The following is a 20578-nucleotide window of genomic DNA, read 5'->3' as shown; positions in this document are numbered from 1 at the left end:
TGTAACTTCACAAAATTCCATGCAGTAAAATTCTGCAATTTCCGCCCATGCCTGGAAAAATAGGTTTCTCTGGCACTGCACTGTCAAGCCAAACCTAAAAATGAATCCACCTTTTGATGAGTTTTAATGTGCAAATTCCTGCAGTCACATAGATGTGCCAAGGAATTTCAAACCATGGCACACACGCAGCTCTACTCATGTTTTTCCCATCATATATCCACTAATAAAACTTTCTCCAAACAGTGCTGCATTGGGCCTTTAAAGCACACTCGTCGCCTAAAGTTTAAAAAGTCATACATAGAACTCTCTGAAAGTTTTTTTTTTTTAACCCAGCATTCACACCAGAAGTGGATCACCTTTTCACCAACACACTACAATGTGTCCAAGAAGAGAACTAAGACTCAAACTCCAAACCCCAAAAGTGAAGGTCAGTGACTTCATCACATTTACTGTCTAAAGCCAGGCATTTGGATTGAAATCGTAAATGTGGTGGGAAAGGAAACCGATAAAATGGCCTCCTCTGCACTCCAGATATCCACCACAAAGAGGAGGGGGTAAATGGCAGATTAGGTTAGTGTAGGGTTTGCAGGGGAGTGTACTGTAGTTAATTTTGCAGAGCTGTTATGGCATTGCGGACTTGCTTGCTGAATTAAACATAAGTGAGTGGAAGCTGACAAATATATTGGGGCAGATTGAGCAAACCTGCAGTTTTCAGTGGACAACATGTATAAGCATGCAATATAGGTAGTGCAGTGTAAGAAGTTTGCAACAATGGTTAGGTACCACTTTGTAATACTGGGCATTGTGGAAATGGGACAGTATGGGAATATTTATGTGCTGGGAGTAGTCTAGGAAAGGAAGTTTGGTTCAGTGGGGGAGTAGTGAGAAAAAGTGAGTACTAGGGAGCCACAATGAGAAACGACAGTGATGAAGAGCACTGTTGTGGATGCATGCAGTATTGATGAACAGTACAGAGATGCTTACATCGTTTGTAATAGTGTATTAAAGCTTGCAAAATGTGACTACTTCTTGCGAAGTGTCCCAGTGATAGGCTACTGACTTTGGAGAAAAAGTCTCACTCAAATGGCTGGATGGTCTTAACCAAATCCAAAGAGCCAGATTTTAAGTTTTACCTGAAAGACGATTCAGCAGGAGCTAGTCAGAGTTTAGCAGGGAGTAAGTTCCAGACTTTTGGTTTAAGATGACTGAAAGCGCTACCTCCAAAAATGTTGAATGACGGCCTACTTTGCTGTAGCCAATCTTAAAGTTCCTAGTTAGGACATAAGGAGTAATTATCATTTGTAGGTAAACAAGGCCTTGAAAAGAGAGGGCCCTGTTGCAAAAGGCAGAGAGCTTTGAAGGCAATTTTTTGCGTCACCGGCAACCAGTGTAGTTTTCTCAGTGCAGTACGTATGGAGGCACGCCTTGGAAGTATGAGCAGTGCCCGAGCTGATGCGTTCTGGACCCATTGAACTCTGTTCAAACGGGACTGAGATACGACCAATGTAGAGGACCTCACAATAGTCTATCTTGGATTTAACCTGTACCAGGACTGTGTTTTCGGGGCAGATTCAGGAAGGAGAAGGATCTTAGTATCCCAAAACATTTTTCTGAAAGGGCATTATTTGGGTATTGAAGGAGAATTTCTTGTGAAACCATATGCCCACGTTTTTGACCTTGAGAGGTGGTAAAAGACCAAGGCTATCAGGCCACCAGTATTTGGACCAGATATTGAGGTGCTTGCCCAGGACCAGTTCCTCCTTCTTTCCGGCATTCAGCTTCAAGCAGTTGAGATCCATACATGCAGTCACCTCTGACAAAAAGGCACAGAGGAAAGAGGCCATGAGCTCGCTGTTCTGAGATATGGTGATGACAAGTTGCATGGTAAAACCGGAGAGCTCAATGACCTCTGCCATAGGGCGGACATGAACATTAAAAAGGGTTGGGCTCAGTGAGGAACCCTGTGGCACTCCTTGCTGCAAAGAGTGGACCATTGACTGTAATGGCTTTTGTGAGACCTGAAAAGTATATACCTATAAGAATGAGGACAGTCAAAGAAGCGTTTTACCACCAATGCCAGTGTTCCAGAGAACTCTTGACCAAGATATTATGGGATACAGTATTGAACGTGGCATGGATATCAAGCATAAGAATTGCCGCAGTGTTGTCATCGTCCATTATCCACCGCGAGGACTCAGAGGCTAGGTGCAAGGCAAACTCTGTGCTGTAAGAGGTTCAGAAGCCTGATTGGGTCTTGTGCAGGAGCTAGTTGTCCTACAGAAAACTGGGGAGCTGCCTATTCATGTGTTTTTCTGCTATCTTGGAAAAAGAGGAAGCAATGATATAGGCCAGTAGTTTCAGGCTTAGATGCGTCAAGCAGGGGTTTTGAATTTCTTTACTTATACAAATGGATTGCAAAAGCACTGGAATACCGTGGCATTACCTTTCATCTGTACCCAAGCAAGAGTGCACCAGTTAAAATGACAAAATACCCTGAATATGCAGTGATAGAAAGAAACACCAAACACAGCTCGAAATGTTCATAAAATTAGCACAACTTTCTCAATGAAAGCTTGGGCCTGGACACAGTAAATGCAACAAGGCTAACAAATAAAGAACTCTTTATTGTTAATTCTCCATTGAGGCTACATAGAGACTTAGTTGTGGACACCCACACCTCTGCTTCTAGCGCCACAACTGAAAGGAGGTGCAAAGAAGAGTTGCAACATCTAGGGCAGTGTGAGGCAGCATGGAGGTGTCTACAGTAGTGAAGGCCTCTGAGTATAGGCTTGAGGTATGTGGCAGTTGGGGACGCATGCACAATCCAGGGAAGTGCAAAGGAGAAAGCTGCATTGGTGAAGGGCCAGGTAGCTCACAGTGATGTAGGGTCAGCCTGGGGAAGCTTGCAGAAGTGAGGAGTGTGGGGAGGCCTGCAGTAGTAAGGCCTCTGAGTAAAAGCTTCTGATGTGAAGCTGTGTAGGAAAGCCTACACTATCCAGGGAAGTGCAGAGGAGCATGCAAACATTGGGGCATGCAACATTTGGGCAGTGCCAGTTAGCTTGAAGTGATGTAGGGGCAGCCTTGGGAAGCCTGCAGTAGTGAAGGCTTCTAAGTATAAGCTTGTGACGTGGAGCAGTGCAGGGAAACCTGCATTATCCATGGAAGTGCAGAGGAGCCTGCAGCATTGGGTCAATGCCAGGTAGCTGTCATATCGTCACTGCCTGACCCATGTCTGCGACAGGACAGGCAGGACAGGAAGGGGTGTGGGGAGGAAGAGGAAGTGAGGTTGGGGAAGTTGGGAAGTTCAGTTGCGAGTAGGCACGCAAGAATAAAGACGTGTTGATCTTCGTGATCGGTATGAGCTCACAGACCGGACACTTGACCGGGAAGAACTAGAGGAGCGGTCTTCTCTCCCCTTCACCGCACGGGCGTGATGCTGTGTAGTAGTTCGAGTTTTGGATGACCTTCGCCCCGAGCATTGGGTCTGACAGACAATTTCGAAGTGATTGTCCCTGCCGCAGCGGTGGCACCTTTGCCCGATGGCTGGGCATTGTCCGGAATGGGGGTAGTCCTGGCCGCATCTGTAGCACGCGGGTGCCGGTTTACTGGGTTTGCTATGTCGTGATTCATGACGTGACGACACCCTCCGGGAAGACGTAGAATGTGCTGGTTTACTTGTTTTGTGGCGATCGGTCCGATGCTTATTTTCCTTGTGTGCTTGCATCCTGAATGCTTGCTCTTTCCGGTCAGTCTTATTGGTCTCCATCTTCTTTGCGTGGTCCTCAGCCTGGTCGTTAATGCGTGTCATTTCCTCAATGTCTTCGAGGGTGTAATGCTTCTTCAGCAGTCGCCGGCGTAATGACTCAGAGTGGCACCCTTCAATTATGCGGAGCCGTAGCGCATCCTCTGTGTTGAAGTTGTCGAATTCGCAGTGACGAGCCAGCCGTCTGATGCGCATGATGAAGTCGCACATGCGCTCGTCTCTCTCTTGCGTGGCCAGGTTGAACGTGTAACGTTCATAGTCCAAGTTGTGCTTGTGTAGAAATCTACGGTCAAGGGCTCCCTTGACATCGTCGTATGAGGCGGTGGCCGCGTTAGGCAGTTCCTTAATGATCTGCGCGATATATTTCCCCACCAGGTTCGCAGGGCTATTAACTTCTGCTCGGGGTCTTGTACTTGGGACCCGGTCATGTAATCTTCAAAATCTTCTGCCCAGCTCTTCCACTTAGGCCCCATGCTGTTACCGGACGTCAGCTCCAGGGAGTCCGGTGGCCTCAGATATGGCACTCCCATGAGTGCTGGGTGAGCTGGTGCTATCGTTGGTGGGTTGCCTGGGGCTGTCGACGCTCCTCCTGAGGCACCTGTTGAGCAGGTAACCGACATCTTTGCTTGCTGGTCCCCTCAGCTGGCTGCTGCAGTTTAATCAGTGAATTCAGCTTCTCTGACGTTCACTTGGCATGTTTTATGCATGTAGTTCAATGACACCTGACCTCAAAATGGCCAACATCAAAATTTCAATGATTGTCAATGGGCAAATGCCTGACTTTAAGTTAGCCGCCGCTCAGGACACGTGGCCTTAGGAAGGCTCGCACTTGCAGTCTTCAGTGTCTCTTGCTGGGTCAGTGTAGGCCCTAAGCTCGCCTGCCAAGTCTTGAAACTGACTTCTGGGCTAATTCCGGGCTTTCGGGACTCACCCTCGCACCACCGATCGTGGCAGGTTGTCTCCGGGCGCTCCCTGGCTTTCGCGTCGTTTTCGCGCTGTTTTTTTTTCTTTCTGGCCGCTTCTCCTGAATGCGCTCTGGGTGGCCTTCCAGTCGTGTGGCAGTTTCGTGGTTGCCGCCGTCGTTGCATATTAGGACAGCATTCGGGCGCGGCGTGTGGAGCTTTCCGTTTTGCGCGCTCCTTACATGCTGCGCCGACACCGGCTGCAGACTCACTGTTCTTTGGCCGTTCACGGACGGCAGGGGTTTTAGGCAGTGTGTGGGCTTGGAGCAGATCCCACCCTCGTCGCCAGTGTCGCGCCTTCCCCTTAATCACCACTGGAGCCAGGAGTAGCATTCAACACGTCTTTATTCTTGCGTGTCTACTCGCAACTGAACTTCCCAACTTCCCCAACCTCACTTACTCTTCCTCCCCACACCCCTTCCTGTCCTGCCTGTCCTGTCGCAGACATGGGTCAGGCAGTGACGATATGACACCGTCCCCGTTTGTACAAAGTCTCGCTGTTTCTTAGATTACTTCAATAAGGCGCACTGGCCGCTTGGTCTGTCGCCTGGGCCGGTCATGCCGTTCAGGTGTCCCGGCTCGGCGGCGCATGACATTGCCCCGTCTGGCTGGACTGGGACGGGTTTCATCGCCACTTCCGCTTTGGCTTTCTGTGTCAGTGGTGGATTCCCAGTGTTGACTTTCATTTCGCCGCTGGGGGTGTATGGAGAAGCTTGCAGCCACAGATGGGGCAGTGGAGACCTCCATCATTAACTGTAGCATGGTTTATATTACATTTCAGTCTGTGAAATAATAAGTAAAGCCTCGAGAAAGGGAAAATTACAGATCTAGAAATTGGTGTGAGATCAACGTCGCTGTGCCTCTATAACCTGCCCACTTCCCTGTTCCCTGTTGATTGACACTGCTTTGTAGAAACCCTTGATATGGCACACACATCTAATCTTTTTTTATATGTTTTGGGTCCCCTTCTTCTATAGCAAGGATATGACTAGCTCTAGGGTTAATCCAGTAAAACATCCCTGTGAGTGTGTTATGTTTAATAAAGAGGAAATGGGCCCACTACAGAGGGATAGACAAAGTGTAAATATAAAACACCCCAAAATATCATTTGTTACATATTGTAATGCGCTCAAATGTACTCATGGTAGACCTGCTAACATATGTGTGAGGCCTTCACATATGATGTAATTTCTTATGATTTCTCCTCCTGTGTGGTCATGGGTTGTGCTATCATTACCTGTGATGCCACGTGTGATGTCACACACCATGATGTCATGTCATAGCTGTGATGTCAGATGCCAGGATGTCACTTGCTTACTGCCTCACTTGGTTAGCTCACCCACTTTTTTGGGGGGGATTTGTGCTCTGCTGAGAACCAAGAGCACGGGCCAGACAGCGGTCCAGTAATGCCCCTCCTAGTATCCATTTCTGATGGGAGCAGCCTGCCGGGACAATGCTGGGAACACACTGCACATGTAGCAGCACAGCACACAGCACCCTCTCTGCACACATACTCCAGTCCCTTTTGCAGATTGTCTGCAGGAAATATATCCATCCTGGTTGTATTTTGTGAAACACAATGCTAGTCATCAGTCAGTCAGTACTCTTTATTTCGGCCAATTGCCATAAAAGAGACATGCAAATAAAAAACATTAAACGTACGACATCAATGTGACTATGTGCAACATGCAACGTGATAAAAATGGCATACAACCAACATTTAAATTAGGGGTGTCCGCTCCACTGGTGGAGTTCGTGGAGGTTTGGAACTCCACGCTCTGCTTGCAGTGTGGAGTTTGATACAAAAAAATCTATCAAGCACCGGTGGAGCGGAGGTTACCAGCGCCCACCTCTCTGTCTCTTTAAGCACTGAGGCTCTAGGTTGAAGTGTGGTAGGCAGTATTGGAATGTGCTTTGTGCCTGTAATTAAGGTAGCTGGGTCCTCGCTTACCTTGGCTTCTGTGGCAGCATCAGCACTGATTTGAGCAGAAAGGCTGCCTTCCTATCCTGTTCTCCGGGGCACTGGCGTCCAACCATAGCAAGTTTGTAAAGGAGTGAAGTTGGTGAAGGGAAGTGTGCTTCAGACTGAGCTGCGCTGCAGCGAGATCCAGCCTAGAGGCCAGTGGGCTGTGTGAGCACTGTACAGCACAAGAGGCCTGAAATGGTAGTCTTCATTGCCTATGGCTTTACCTTGGCCCAAGACGAAGAAAACATTTGCCCTAAGGCAAGCAAGAGGACCCTCACCAAAGGCTTCTGTCAATCAGCGTTGAGCTGCTGCTGATGGGCTGTGCATGCGCCAACTCTGTTTCCCAGGCCAAGCCTCCCTCTTTTGGTTGTCCCCAGCAGCCCTGGTGTGGGGGTGGGGTGAGGCAGGGAGTCAGACCACTGGCAAGGAGGGACCTGGACCCAGGCAGCATGTGGACCCTTGTATCAGTCTTACTTCTATATGCACACAGTGGTAGGCCCTAGACATGGACATTATTTGCTTATGAGGGGGTCTGTCCTTGATAGAAAAAGAATCTGTGAGGCAGAGCTACGGAAAAGACCTTGTGTCCCCAGAGTTCCTGCAGGAGCAGAAGAGTGGGTGAGCATCAGCTGCCGAGTGAATGTCTGGCAGCCCCTGTCACATTGAGGGATCCGGCCTCATAGTGCATTAGAGCCCCTTCTAAAGCAAGGCTAGGCCCTTTGTGAAAATACCAGGCTGCTAGTGTTGATTGAGCTGATTTGCTACTGCTAGTGCTGGCACCTAAAGAATGGAGGTCCATGCCTGGGGTTGAGTGCAAAACAAATAAAATAAGCAAGTGCAAGGCTTGTGCAAGACAGGGATGCGCTTTGCTATCTGTCAGTTTATGCTATATTTCTATTCATTTTCAGCTGCAGTCTTACATTTTATATTCTTACACTATCAAGAAGCCAACAACTTGACAACTGTACTTGCGTTGCATGGGCACATACTGTTTTGTTAAAAAATAACTTAGTGTACGAATGGAAAGTTAAAAATAAAGATATTTTGTGGTCAGAAGTTGTGTGGGGCAATCTCCAACCGCTTTTTAAATATAACTAGCAAAGCATATCTTTAAGAAGTATTTATGGGGGAAAGTATACGCTATCGGTCTGAAAATCAACCAGAAAAAATGCATGCCCCGGCATTAATTGCTCTGTTATTCTCTGTTATTCCCTGAGCAGGTGAGACACGTCTTTTGGGGGCATTCACTATCTGACTTATTTATTCAATTAATTAATTAATTAATTAATTGTGTTTATAGTTATCATACAACTGGTGTTCCGAAGTGGCCTCGTAGACGTGTGGCGCTTTGTAAACTGCCCAATAGAAAAACAGTGTGTTTCATATAGCGGCAAACAATTACTGGACTGTAGGGCGCTGTGAACAGACCACGTTCTCAGCCCAAACTTCCTTCCTTCGATGTATGGAGACCAAGGATCGGTTTGTTGTTGTTTTTGTCTGAGTAGTGTTCTTCCTTGAGACTGAAGTGACTGCCCAAGTGCCAGTGGGTAAACATCCCTTCGTAAACAGCACGAGGCCTGCAGGGGCTTAATAACCGGCATGTGACAGCGTTGCTGGGAGGTGCCTTGCACACCGGGCAGCTCCTGCCAGCTGTGTTGGGTGCCCCTTGCCAAGATCTGGAAAAGGCAGGCACAGCCGATGCCTCACAGACAGCTTTACAGCCGAGCTCGAGCTGGTTTTCAGTGATCTTGTGCTTATGGGTCACGTTGTTGCAGATGGTGTTGCCAGAAGGACAGATAACAAGAGAGGTGTAAAAAAATTAGGGTGGAGCAGACCACCACAGAATTTCACTGAGTTTTTATGCGACGCCGCAGAATTCCGTGTAGTGCAACTCCATGAGCCCCACCCACCTCTAATTTAAATACATTAAAATGGTTAGGTAAAATCGGTAAAACAGTACCCCACATCATATATACACAAATGTGAGGCTGCATCTTAAAAACAGAAACGCTAATTTTCAAAGGGCTACAATTAAATCCATCAACTTGATGCAAGGCACCAATGCTCTCAACTAACTAGTAGATTAGGGTTAAAAGATTAATTGAAACGACAGCCAATACAAACCATTCCCCCATGTGAGGTTCTCCTAACAACCTTACAGTGCTACAGCCCTTTCAAGCGGCCGATATAAAAACATTTTTCCGCCTTATTCGCCACATAGCAAATAGATAACTGGAGACTGTAAATACAATTTGCCTGCTAGTGTCTAATTGTACAATTTTGCAGGCCTCCTAACAGTGTGTAGTTCCCAGGTTCCTGCTAATAGGAATTATCCATTAGGCCCTGGCCCTACTATACTCAGGGCAAAGACAGGGCGTGAGCCTCCTTTTCTTCGCTGTGACCACAAGATGGTTAGACTGACTCAGACTGACTATCTGTACTCACCCATTTCGACATGTTTGATCGAAATGATAGTGATGCGTGTCTAAACTGAATATACAGCTTTCTGGACAGATTTTGTTAGACTTACTCTAGGGAACTCCTATGTTGGGGAAAAGTCTGTTAACCTTAAAAAGGAGTCAGTCAAAGTACCCCGGGCCAGACTTTACATGAGCATACCAGTTTCAAAGTTCCTAAAACCCCTCTTAACTCTAATTTGCTAGTTAGTGGATTAATGCCCCAGGATCTACCCAGAGTTTGGCTAACCCCAAGCTTGACAGTGTGTCTCTAAAATGATTGATCCTGTGGAGATTGCCAGCACCTGGGAGACTAAGGGGCACATTAGGATGGCGGACTGCCCGCCATAGGGCGAGAGTCCCGTATGTGCCATTTGGATACCCCTGCCACACTAGCAGGCGCATCCTGCATTCCTAACATTGTGGCAGGTGGTGCACTCAGCACCGCCCGACACAATGCCAGGGAGGCATGTTGTGCATGGAACTGCAGGGGGTACCATAGTTACCCTCATGTGCACCCCCCATCCCCCCGGAGTACCTGGGGGCCTGCAACGGGCCCCCCAAGCATCCTCCGCATGCCGCCACAGAAAGGCATTCTAATATGGCTGGCAGTGTCTATTAGACACCGCCACCATATTGAACCCTTTTCCGCCTGGTCAACATGTCTACCGGGCGGAAAAGCGGCGGACGGTCTTTCCGTCCGCCGCGGACCCCCAAGCCATAATAATATGGCAGGGGGTCTTTTGTACAGGGATGGCGGGCGGATTGCCCACCCAGCCCCCCGACATCCTAATGGGGCCCTAAGTATCTCTTCTAGACTCTGGCGGCAGTGGAGGAGTTTAGGAGTAGTCAATAGTTTTCTCTAATAGATTATTGGTCTGACAGCAATTATTTTTTTAGATTGGCTTGTTCCCCAAAATCTAGCCTTAATGGGACTAGCGGAGTGCTAACCGGAAAGCTCAGGGAACCTGTTCTCAACTACTTCTAGGGGTTTCGTGTCCTTGTGACTCCAGCACTCTGCGCCATAAAGAGAAGCACCCAGTGCTTAGTAGATGTATATTTGGACCACTGGAATAACTAGTTTGAAAAAGGAGCCCTGGTGGTCCTTCAGCAACCTGCCAACATATTGCTCCAAATTGAGCCTTCGTTTTAAGATATGTGGTGCCCTGTCTAGCTTTTCGTTCAGAGTGATGCCTAGATACTCAAACAGATGGACCTGCTCTAGTGAGGACCCAATTAAGGTGGGCTTGTCGTGTGATGCACGACACAGGTTGAATACCATATACTTTGTTTTTCTTACATTTATTTCCCACCCTCTCTGTATACAGAACCATTTGAATTTGTCATGGATTCTCTGCATGCCCATGAGCGATTTAGATAAAAGTAATGTGTTGTCTGCAAACATTAACAATGGGAGTCTCATATTGGCTAATCTAGGGGCATCATTATCACAGGAGTTCAGGTAGGCAACAAAATCCTTAACACACAGTGTGAAAAGTATTGGATCCGAATCACAGCCCAGCACAGCACGAACTGGAAAGTGTTCTGTTACTTCTCCTAGTCGGCCACAATGGACTTAGGCAAAGTTCTGTTTGTGTAGCCTTTCAGTGATTCAGCATAAGTGAATTGGGACACCCATCTTAGCCAGCACTTTCCGTAGCACAATTCTGGGAAACAGATCAAATGCAGATCATAAATCTACAAATACCATGTAAAGCCTGCCCTTTTCAAGGATAATGGATTTTTTCCAGTGTATTAGCTGCAGCCTAAAACCCTTGATCTATTGTTGATGTGCGAATACGGAATCCTGCTTGCATAGGGCTTAGACTGTTGTTAGCCTCTAGCTAATCTTGTAGTTTTGATAAAATAATCCTACAAAAAAGTTTCTGTGTAGTATCAATGAGGTTGAGGGGGCTGTAGTTTGCTGGCACCAAGGGGGAGCTACTTTTAGGTTTTTCCTGCATGTTGCTTGTGCTGTGCTTGTGAAATCTATTGTATTCAATATAAATCTTATAAGGGGCTTACATCTTCTCCTCTTGCTTTTCATTGGTTCCTGTGCTTGTCACTTACTTTTCCTCTATTTCTATTGGGTGTAGCACACTATTTGCTGATGTTCCTTTTGTGTCTGCTCCTTTCAGTATTGTTCTAATCCACTTTTGGGGAACCTTTTTTCATGTTTTGCAGAGTACAGTACTTGCTTTGTTTGTGGTCTACCCTTTACCTAATCTCACCGTTGCACGCATTTCAAGCGTGCTCCTCGGCTACATCTGAGTTCCAGGCGACGTCGGAGCAGGCCAAGATCACACGTGGGGGGTTGCATCTGAGCCCCGATGATATAGGAGCCCACTGGTTTTAGTTGTGGGGGTCTTTCTATAACTTGACTTCTATATTATGCACTCCTGGCACGGTTTTGACGCGCTATGGCAGTGATACGGTAATCCGGCCTGTTTGAGCAGCTGGTTAGCGCATCTTCTCTTTCTTTTGATTTGGAACGCACATCTGCTCCATGCCTCTGTGGTTCGCACAGCAAGCCTTGCTCCCAGTGCCACCATATTTGTAGATGGTGAACTTGCGGTCACTTCATCCTCAAAGGGATGGGCTATTAAGACCACTTGTTTTAAAGTAAGCACTAGGTCCAAGGAGAGTGAGCGCCTTGGAAGGCAGGTGAGTTGAGAGGTGTGAGCTAGAAAATATCCCAAGAAATTCAGCCAGGTGCAAAAAGTAAGAATCATTTGTTTACATCGAAAATACACTGCCTGGACTGTTCTGGCTTATAAAACTTTGCAGAATGTACTTCTGTGTTCTCTTTCCACTTCAGAATACCCCTTCCGAGCACCCGTGCTCAGGGTCCATGCAAGTATAAATCAAGTGATTGGTTCTGCCTCCTCCTGGCTATGCAGATCCATCTGAGGTCCTGACAGCACTCAAGGGCTCTGTAATGACCTCTGCTACCATCATCCTAGAAAAAGAACAATACTTCTGTGTGCAATGTCAAGTAAATCAACCATGCGACACAATAGCAGAATGTGCCAGTCTGAAAGCCGGGGCTCCTTGGCAGAAGTTCCCAACGCTTACATCTAATTGATGTTATGAAGCAGGATGTACCGCTCAGCCCAGTAATTTGGTGCTGTGAGCAAGAATCTTCAGTTTAACAGGAAGGGCGCGTGAGGACCATCTCTCCTGCCATGCTTGTCACTTACAGCAAGTGTTGGTCAATTATCTATGATTGAGCAGCAGCAGGCAGACTTTGTAAACATTCCGAAAACTTGTTCCATGTCCTCATGACCACCGGCCCACGCAGAACAAAGCTGCTCACTTCCAGTCTCCCATCTACTATTAAAATGAGTGTTTCGAAGATACCATACTATGATCTATATTTAATAGGGGCATTGTGTGTGCTTGGGTGACTCCGAATAATTTTGAACTGCTCATGCTGGCCTTTTTAATGGTAAGTAAATTGGGGCAATGCATTACATTAATTTGTGCCAAGCGAGCACCACGACAAATAATCCCTTATATCGTAATGGGGTTGAGCTCTTACTTCTTCTGTTTGTTTTTGTTTAATGTGAAGGGCATTTCCATAACAACAACATTACCCCTGTCTTTGCAGTTGACAAGTGGGCTGTGCCCTCCCCTCATACTTCTTATCTATAATGAAGTTATGCCTTTCAAGCCCTCCAAATTCCCATCTATAGCATTGCTGTGCTCTACCCTCTCAACAGTCCTCAAGCTATTCCTGCAAAACTCTTCTTACTTGTTATTACTATGTTGTGTAAAGCAGATGCTTTAGCCGTAGAACGTTTGTGGCATTTTCTATTCATTCCTCAGTACCTTTCTTTGCACATTGTAGGCATTATCAGATTGATTTTGACAATTTAATCCACTTGGTCATTGTGATCAAATTATAAATGTTGTAATAACCATTGCGTTTTAAAAGTAAAGCAAATATACAAGAGCTATTCTTCATGTGTATGTAGCGTAAACTCAAAAAAAGTGATTGCAGTGCTTTACATGAGCATGCTCCGTGGTGCTCTGATGTAATGTTTTAACCTATTTTATTTATTGGGACAGTTTCTGTATAACATTACAGCACCTGACGGCTGCCCCAGAGTCTTAGTTTTGTGATTGCGGTCTGTTCCTTCACTACTGATACAAAGACTCCACGAAGCTGGCATAGAGGGGACTGCTCTAGAAAGGGTTGTATCTTATGATCGCAACAGAACTAATGTTACCTTTCTTGTCCAAACCGTACTCCACAAAAGCAGGGGTCTCTCAAGGTTCTATCATCTTGCTCATGCTTTTCAACATTTACATGTAGTCATTACCGGTACTGATCAATCAATTTCACCTCATGTGCTACAACTATGCAGAGGTCATGCAAATACTCCTTCAGCTGGAATGCCCCAAAGACATTGGAAACTCGCCCGTTTTCAGTTGCCTCCGAGCCGTGGATCAATGGATGACGTGGAGCCATCTCAAATTGAATGCTTCCAAAACAGAAATACTTATGTGTGGCGATTGGAAACATTATGACCCACTCGATGCCTGGCCTGATGAGCTGGGAACACTGCCTAAAGTATTAAAGGAAGTAAGAAACCTTGGAAGGACCATGGAGTCTAATCTACCAATGAATGTCCAAGTGGACAAACTGGCAAAATCAAGTATTGTTAATATAAAAACTATGTGACGAATCTTCCCTTATTTGGGATTTCACACAAGGTTCAGGCTACCATCTCCTTTGTTCTGTCCAAACTCGATTACGCCAATAGCCTGTTCCACGGATGACCTTTAATGACCATGAAAAGACTACAACAGATTCAGAACTCGGCTGTCAGACTACTCTTACATATAAAACCGCAAGGTCACATCTCCCCTGCCTTGAAAGCCCTGTATTGGTTACCGGTTGCCAGAAGATTCACGTTCAAGCTGCTTTATATCACCCACAAAGCAATAAATGGAACGGGACCGCTCTTCATCAGGAATAAAATCACCAAACACATTCAACAAAGGAACCTCTGCTCTAGAGTGGCACCTCGCCTCAAAATCCCAATATTCAAACAAAAAAAACATGGGTGCCACATCTTTTTCTGTTCAAGCAGCCAAACTATGGAACTCTTTAGCCCCCAACATAAGATCCACAGATAACGACCTTATCTTCAAAAAACTACTCAAGAATTGGCTCTTCCCCACATAAGCACCATACGCAAACGGAAATATACATCCTATCCCTCTGTATATAAGCATTTATTTGTACTATAGATATGTACCTATATATGTGTATTGCTTTGTATAAACATGTAGAATAATTGTTTTTAGAAAAATATAGATATTCATTAGTTCTGTGAAACAAATGTACATATTACTGATAGTTATATTATTCTATGTTTTAAACACATATATTAGTGACTGCATAAATAAGTAATTATTTTATCATAGCTATGCATCTACAATTGCTTCACTATTGAATTACAAATATATATATATATATATATATATATATATATATATATATATATATATATATATATATATATATATATATATATATATATAATAAAATTAATTTTAAGTACAACAACACTTGAACAACACTTCTCCTACCTGGCGCCCCTTCTCCTACCTGGCGGCCAAGACATGGAACTCCCTCCCCACTCACCTACGGCTGACCCTGGACCATCTCTCCTTCAGGAAACAACTCAACACCTGGCTATTCGAGCAGTAGCGACCCCCTCCCCCTACCCCTCAGCGCCTTGAGACCCTTACGGGTGAGTAGCGCGCTATTCAAATTCTGTGATTGATTGATTGATTGAAAAGAGTTTATTTTATGCATCTTTAATCTACATATACTTACTTCCTTTATGCATCTATATACCTTCCATGTACTTATGGATCTATATATTTATTAATTTTTTGGGGAATTCAGCATATCCAATGCACTACCCTATTTTTCACCCTATACCACGATCATTATATCCTCTAACCTCCGCTCTCTTATTCATCCCAAACCCCACACCACTATTATGATCCCCAAAATAACCCTTTTGGCATTCAGGAAGGGACTAAAAACCTGAATTTTTGATAAGTAAAACTTGTCTCTACCGTTTAGTGCTCAAAGGATAAGTGACTAGCGCCAGGACACCCACGGGCAACCGCTGCATTCTAAAAATATTGATAATATAACGTAACATAACCTTTTGTAAACTCTTCCCTACTCTACCCCTCTTTGCATCACCTCATACCTCTTTTACTATTTTGAGCCCCCAAAAAAAGCCTTTCTAGGCAATTCCCTCTGACTCTTCCCCGACCACACCCCTTTTACTCATCCCAAGCTTCCACGGACTGCTATGACCTCCAAAACAAAAAAGTCACAAGTGTTTCCTCTTCTTTTTCTCCACTATCCTTTTAAAAACAAATAATAGACTAACATGTCCACCTCACAAATGATTTACATATTTCACTATATATACTATTTCACCACTCCCCACGTATGGCAGAAGCCCCCCCAGGCAGCCCACCCCTGCTCCTGGTTGTAGCTTCTGCACTATGAGTTACAAAACCAGCTCGCTGTGCCTTTTTGTTTAACCAGGTTTCTTGAAGAGACAAATAACAAACTGGTCAATAAAAACTTGACCCCCATCTATGTTGTCTAGTTTAGTGCTTAAGCCCGCGACTTTCCATGACAAGAACCTTAAGGTGGAATTGGGATCTACAACTCCTGGGACCTTTTTGTCGCCTACTCATTCAGTCATGTATGAAACACAATGCGATTTAAACGTCACAATATGGATTGCGAGAAACACGCCGAAATAGTGTAAACAGGACAAAAATAGACCACTTTGGCTGGAGTGCCAGAGCTCCCATATCTCAAATATATGTAGTTGCATTGGGCTGATAGGAGCTCCCGTTAAATATTTAGTATCCTCCCCCCCTTCACCCCGTGAGGACTGGAAGCCCCTCTGCGCAGTAGGGGCTGTAAGAGCCTGTGTTGCGCCCCTGCCTGGAATCTCTCTCCCCCCAAAAAATAATATCACAGCATAACACAGGTAGCGCAACATCGCATAATAAACAGCCAGATTCATCATTGTAAAATCGGTTCGCAAAGGGCCAGATTCTGAGAATCTGGCCCTTTGCAAGCGCAATTTTTGCATTTGGGATTCATCACCCCCAAATGCATAAATCGCAAATTGCGAAATGGCTAAATTGCAAGGAATTGCATTTAAGGAATCTCTATTTGAGATTCCTTAAATGCAATTCATGATCCATTTTTGAATTGCGAAATCGCTATTTTTGGCCGCTATTTACCGCGAAGTCTGACTTCGTGGTAAATAGCGAAAACTTAGAAAAATGCACTTTAGTGCATTTTTCTAAGTTGTATGTTACACACACACACGTCCTTTGGACATGTGTGTGTGCAACATCAGTCTACATTTACATTTCAGGGGTGCTACAGGTTGTCCGTTGGACACCCCTGGCACCCTTGTAATCGCATCCTTATTTGCGATTAGCAAATTATTTGCTAATCGCAAATAAGGAAGCTGTAGAAATCGCAAATAAAATTGCGATTTCTATATGAATCCCGTTTTGCGAGTCATTAATAGCGATTCCTTAATTATCGCTATTAAGGACTCGCAAATCGGGGCATTGATGAATCTGGCTGATAGTTAGTTATATCATAGTGCAACATAACACAACACAGCCTAGCATGTAAAATGTCAGCCACCGTGCACCCTGTTCGCAAAAAATACTCTTGTGCATGTAGCGCTCAACTTAAAACAGCAAAATACCAAAACTACACACACAGGAAGGAAAGTATAGCATAACATACACACAACATAGCATAGCACTATCGCTATATTTAGTGACACAATAAAACATAACACAACATATCGTAACAGCATGGTATGACATGCTACAACGCAGTAAAACATAACGCAACATAACAGCCCAGCATAACATAAGTATGTGTGAGATACATTTCATCCTGCTCACCGCTCCAACACAAAAAAGCATAACTCTTGTGCATGTAGCGCTCAACTAAAATGACACCATCATGCAGGTAGCACAGCATAACTTAACACATCACAGTGTATAATTACGTAATAACAACACTATATATATCACAATATGACATAGGAAAACATAACACAAGGGAGCGTAACGTAACGAGTTGTGAGTTGCATTTCTCCGTATTCCCAACAACAATAGTACTCCCATGGGAAGTATCCTAACATTCTAACACATGGTGAAACTATGCTCCCAATAAAAGCCTGAAAGCAGAATTCTTTCGCATTGTCCTTTTGCAATAACACCCCGGGGACGTGTAATAGGAGCCGCTGCCTGCTCCGCCCCAGCACACGCAGTGAGGGGATCTGCCAAGTAATACGTTGCTGCTCTAAGTGCGCGAGTCTCGAGGTGGAAGCAGAAATATAAAATGAATGAGAGCAGGAGAGAATATAGTTTTCGGAGCAAGCAGCATGTGTTCGAATCTTCCTAATCATGAGAGCATTCAAGTTCCACTGACTTGGGTCGCAGCAGCGCCTAGAAGCAGTTCTCTCAATGTGCGGGCGCAGGACACAAAGCGCCATTCGAGCAGACAGCAGGCACGAGCCAGCAGCCGCCCCGTGCTCACCTGTGCTTTCAAGGCCGTGCATGCACTTCACCGTGGACGTCAGGCAGCAGCAGACCCACTGTACGCGGGCATGAGAAGGAAGAAGTTAAACAAACCCAGGCTGTGAGAGAGGGCTGGGGAGCAAAGTCCCTCCTCCTCCTTCCCACTATCCCAAACCTGCCATTGAAAAGAGGGCGGAAGCGGATGAAGGGGAGAGTGTCAGAGAGAGGGCGAGGAAGGCACTGCCTTCTATCATATTTTGTTCTGCATTAATAGGCGAGGGATTTTGCACTTCGATTAAACATAAAACGCTAGGAAAATGCCTGGGCAGAAAGAGAGAGTAATTGAAAAGAGTGATATTGCACAACGCACCAAACATAATGACTTCTAGGAGCTCATCGAAGTGGCAGCTTTTTAATCTCCCAATTAATAAGGATGTTGCAATCCCTTTCTAAGCACTCGTCATTTTCCTTGAAAAGTGGACTGACTCCGTGGAGCATAGAATGGCTTGCCCAGGTTCACACAATGTGGGTGAAATGCGCAAGCTGAGAACTAAAACTGGCATGGTAGGTCGCCAGACCTCGTGTGCTGAACGCGTGCCAGGCCTTCGTGGGCGTCATCGCAACATCATCACAAAAATAATCCCAGTCTCCTTTCACCCTTAGACAAGCTTCATTTTCAAAGGGCAATTATCTGTCTTTCTTTGGCCAGGTGCACAGCCTGTCTGACTGAGGAAAGATCAAATGCTGATGCAGTCTGCCCCAGTTTTTCAAACAAACAAAAGCGATGGGTTTAAATATCTGAACTCCTGACAAGTGCAAGCAACTCATCCAGCTTTGAAAAATAGTGTAGGCCTGCTCCTGGCGCGCGCTCTGAAACACATTTGTTTGGCACTACAGAGTCTGTGGTAAAAACCTGCCTTGGTTGGTTGCGTTTGCACATTATCATACAGTGTCAAATGGGTAATGAAGTCCTTACAATTAGTACTAAAGCAGGTTTAATCGGCATTTAGTGCCTGCTTTGCTATACTATGTTATGTGTATTTGTAGACCGCGCTGTCACCCACGAGGATATCCTGGCACTGAGCAGTTGTGTGTGCCTTGCCCTGCCTCTGGTAGGTTGGTGAATGGAAAAGCTATGCCCTCAGCTTCAGGAAGAGAGGAGAAGGCGGTCTGATGTGCAGTGGGAGGCCATTCCAAGCTTTAGGAGAGATGTAAGAGAAGCCTGTTCTCCTGATCTAGTTCTGTATATGCTTTGGATGTGTGTAAGTAAGAGTCTTGCAGGGTGGAGGTGTCTCCATGGCTGGTGGAAGGAGATGTAGCTGTTCAGGTAGGTGGAGCTTGATTAATGTAGTGCCATGAATGTGTGTGTGTGTGTGAGGAGTCTGAATTGAATGCATTTGTCAGTGAAGTTCACTGAGGTGTGGTGTGATGTGTGTTCTGGGTGGGAAGTTAAGCATGAATCTGGCTGCTGAGTTCTGGGTGGTTTATGGTCTTCTAGTGAGTTGCTTGGTGAGCTCGGTGAAGAGGGTATTTCTATAGTCCAACTGGCTGGTGACTAGGGCATGAGTGATAGTTTTTCTAGTGTTGCTTGGTAGCCATTTGAAGACTTCCCCATCATCTTCAGGGTGTGGAAACGGTATGCGTTGGCGGCGTTGACTAGTACGGTCCTTTTCAGTTTGCATTTGACGTTTATTCTGAGGTTCCTGGCGTGATGTTAGTTCTGTGTGAGAGTTTGAGGATGACTTTGGCTGCTGAGTTCTAGGTGGTTTGTGGTCTTCTACTGAGTTGCCTGGTGATACCTGTGAAGAGGGTGTTTTCATAGTGCAACTTGCTGCTGACTAGGACATGAGTGACAGTTTTTCTAGTGTTGTGAGGGAGCCTATTAAAGATCTTCTTCATCATCTTCAGAGAGTAGAAACAGTATGCATTAAGGGCGTTGTATAGTGCGGTCATGTCCAGTTTGCTGCTGAGGATTATTTCGAGGTTCCTTGCATGGTTTACTCTTTTTGGACCTGAATTTAGACTGCATGGTGTGAAGGAGTTGGTGGTTGCTGAGGTGGTCGGAGAGGGGCAGGTTGATTAGTTTCTGTAGACTTTTGCTCGATATAATAGGAGGAAGATGGTTCTGTATTTGGAAAGCATGGCTGGGTCAGCGGATAGTTTCTTGAGTCTGGGCATGACGATGGCATGTTTACAGGTGTTCTGGAATGTGGATGACTCGATGGAGGCATTAAGGATGGGTGTTAGTAATTTACTGATTGGTAGGAGTGCTTTGGTGAAGGCGAGGTATGAACAATGCGATACAAAAGGGGATGATGGACGGAGCGTTTGAGCAAATCAAACACTCACCCCCAGTCAACTGATCTGGGTTTAATCCATCACCATTCTTTAGCCCACTCAGCCACCCCATTTCAGACATGGCTATATGCAAATCAGTCTGACCCTGTGCCTCATGGGAACAGTCCAGTCCGAACTGCTAAGCCATGTCTTCCATGGACCGGAAACAAGCATTCTGGGACCGGTATCGGATTCATAATCCTCATCAGCCAGGCTATCTTGAATCCAGTGGCCAAGTGAGCAAGGGACTCACGTCTGAGCATACCCTGCCGCACTTAGGGCGAACAAAGCGATACAAAAGGGGATGATGGACGGAGCGTTTGAGCAAATCAAACACTCACCCCCAGTCAACTGATCTAGGTTTAATCCATCACCATTCTTTAGCCCACTCAGCCACCCCATTTCAGACATGGCTATATGCAAATCAGTCTGACCCTGTGCCTCATGGGAACAGTCCAGTCCGAACTGCCAAGCCATGTCTTCC

At 45.6% G+C, this 20578-nt stretch overlaps 1 protein-coding gene across 1 annotated transcript in view; it reads right to left on the bottom strand.

The window, feature by feature from the left end:
* The window catches only part of LOC144809499 (sodium- and chloride-dependent betaine transporter-like), an 887191-nt gene extending 869158 nt beyond the window's left edge, over positions 1-18033 (bottom strand). The window contains exon 1 of the mRNA XM_078673718.1: positions 17777-18033. The gene's annotated coding sequence lies outside the window, so the exon portion shown is untranslated. The remainder of the gene's footprint in view (positions 1-17776) is intronic.
* Between the last annotated feature and the right edge of the window lie 2545 nt (positions 18034-20578).

Source organism: Lissotriton helveticus, chromosome 1_1 (assembly GCF_964261635.1).
Source record: "Lissotriton helveticus chromosome 1_1, aLisHel1.1, whole genome shotgun sequence".
NCBI classification, from domain to species: Eukaryota; Metazoa; Chordata; class Amphibia; order Caudata; family Salamandridae; genus Lissotriton; species Lissotriton helveticus.
Note: the sequence above shows the minus strand (reverse complement) of the source record. Positions and strands in the feature narration are given on the sequence as shown.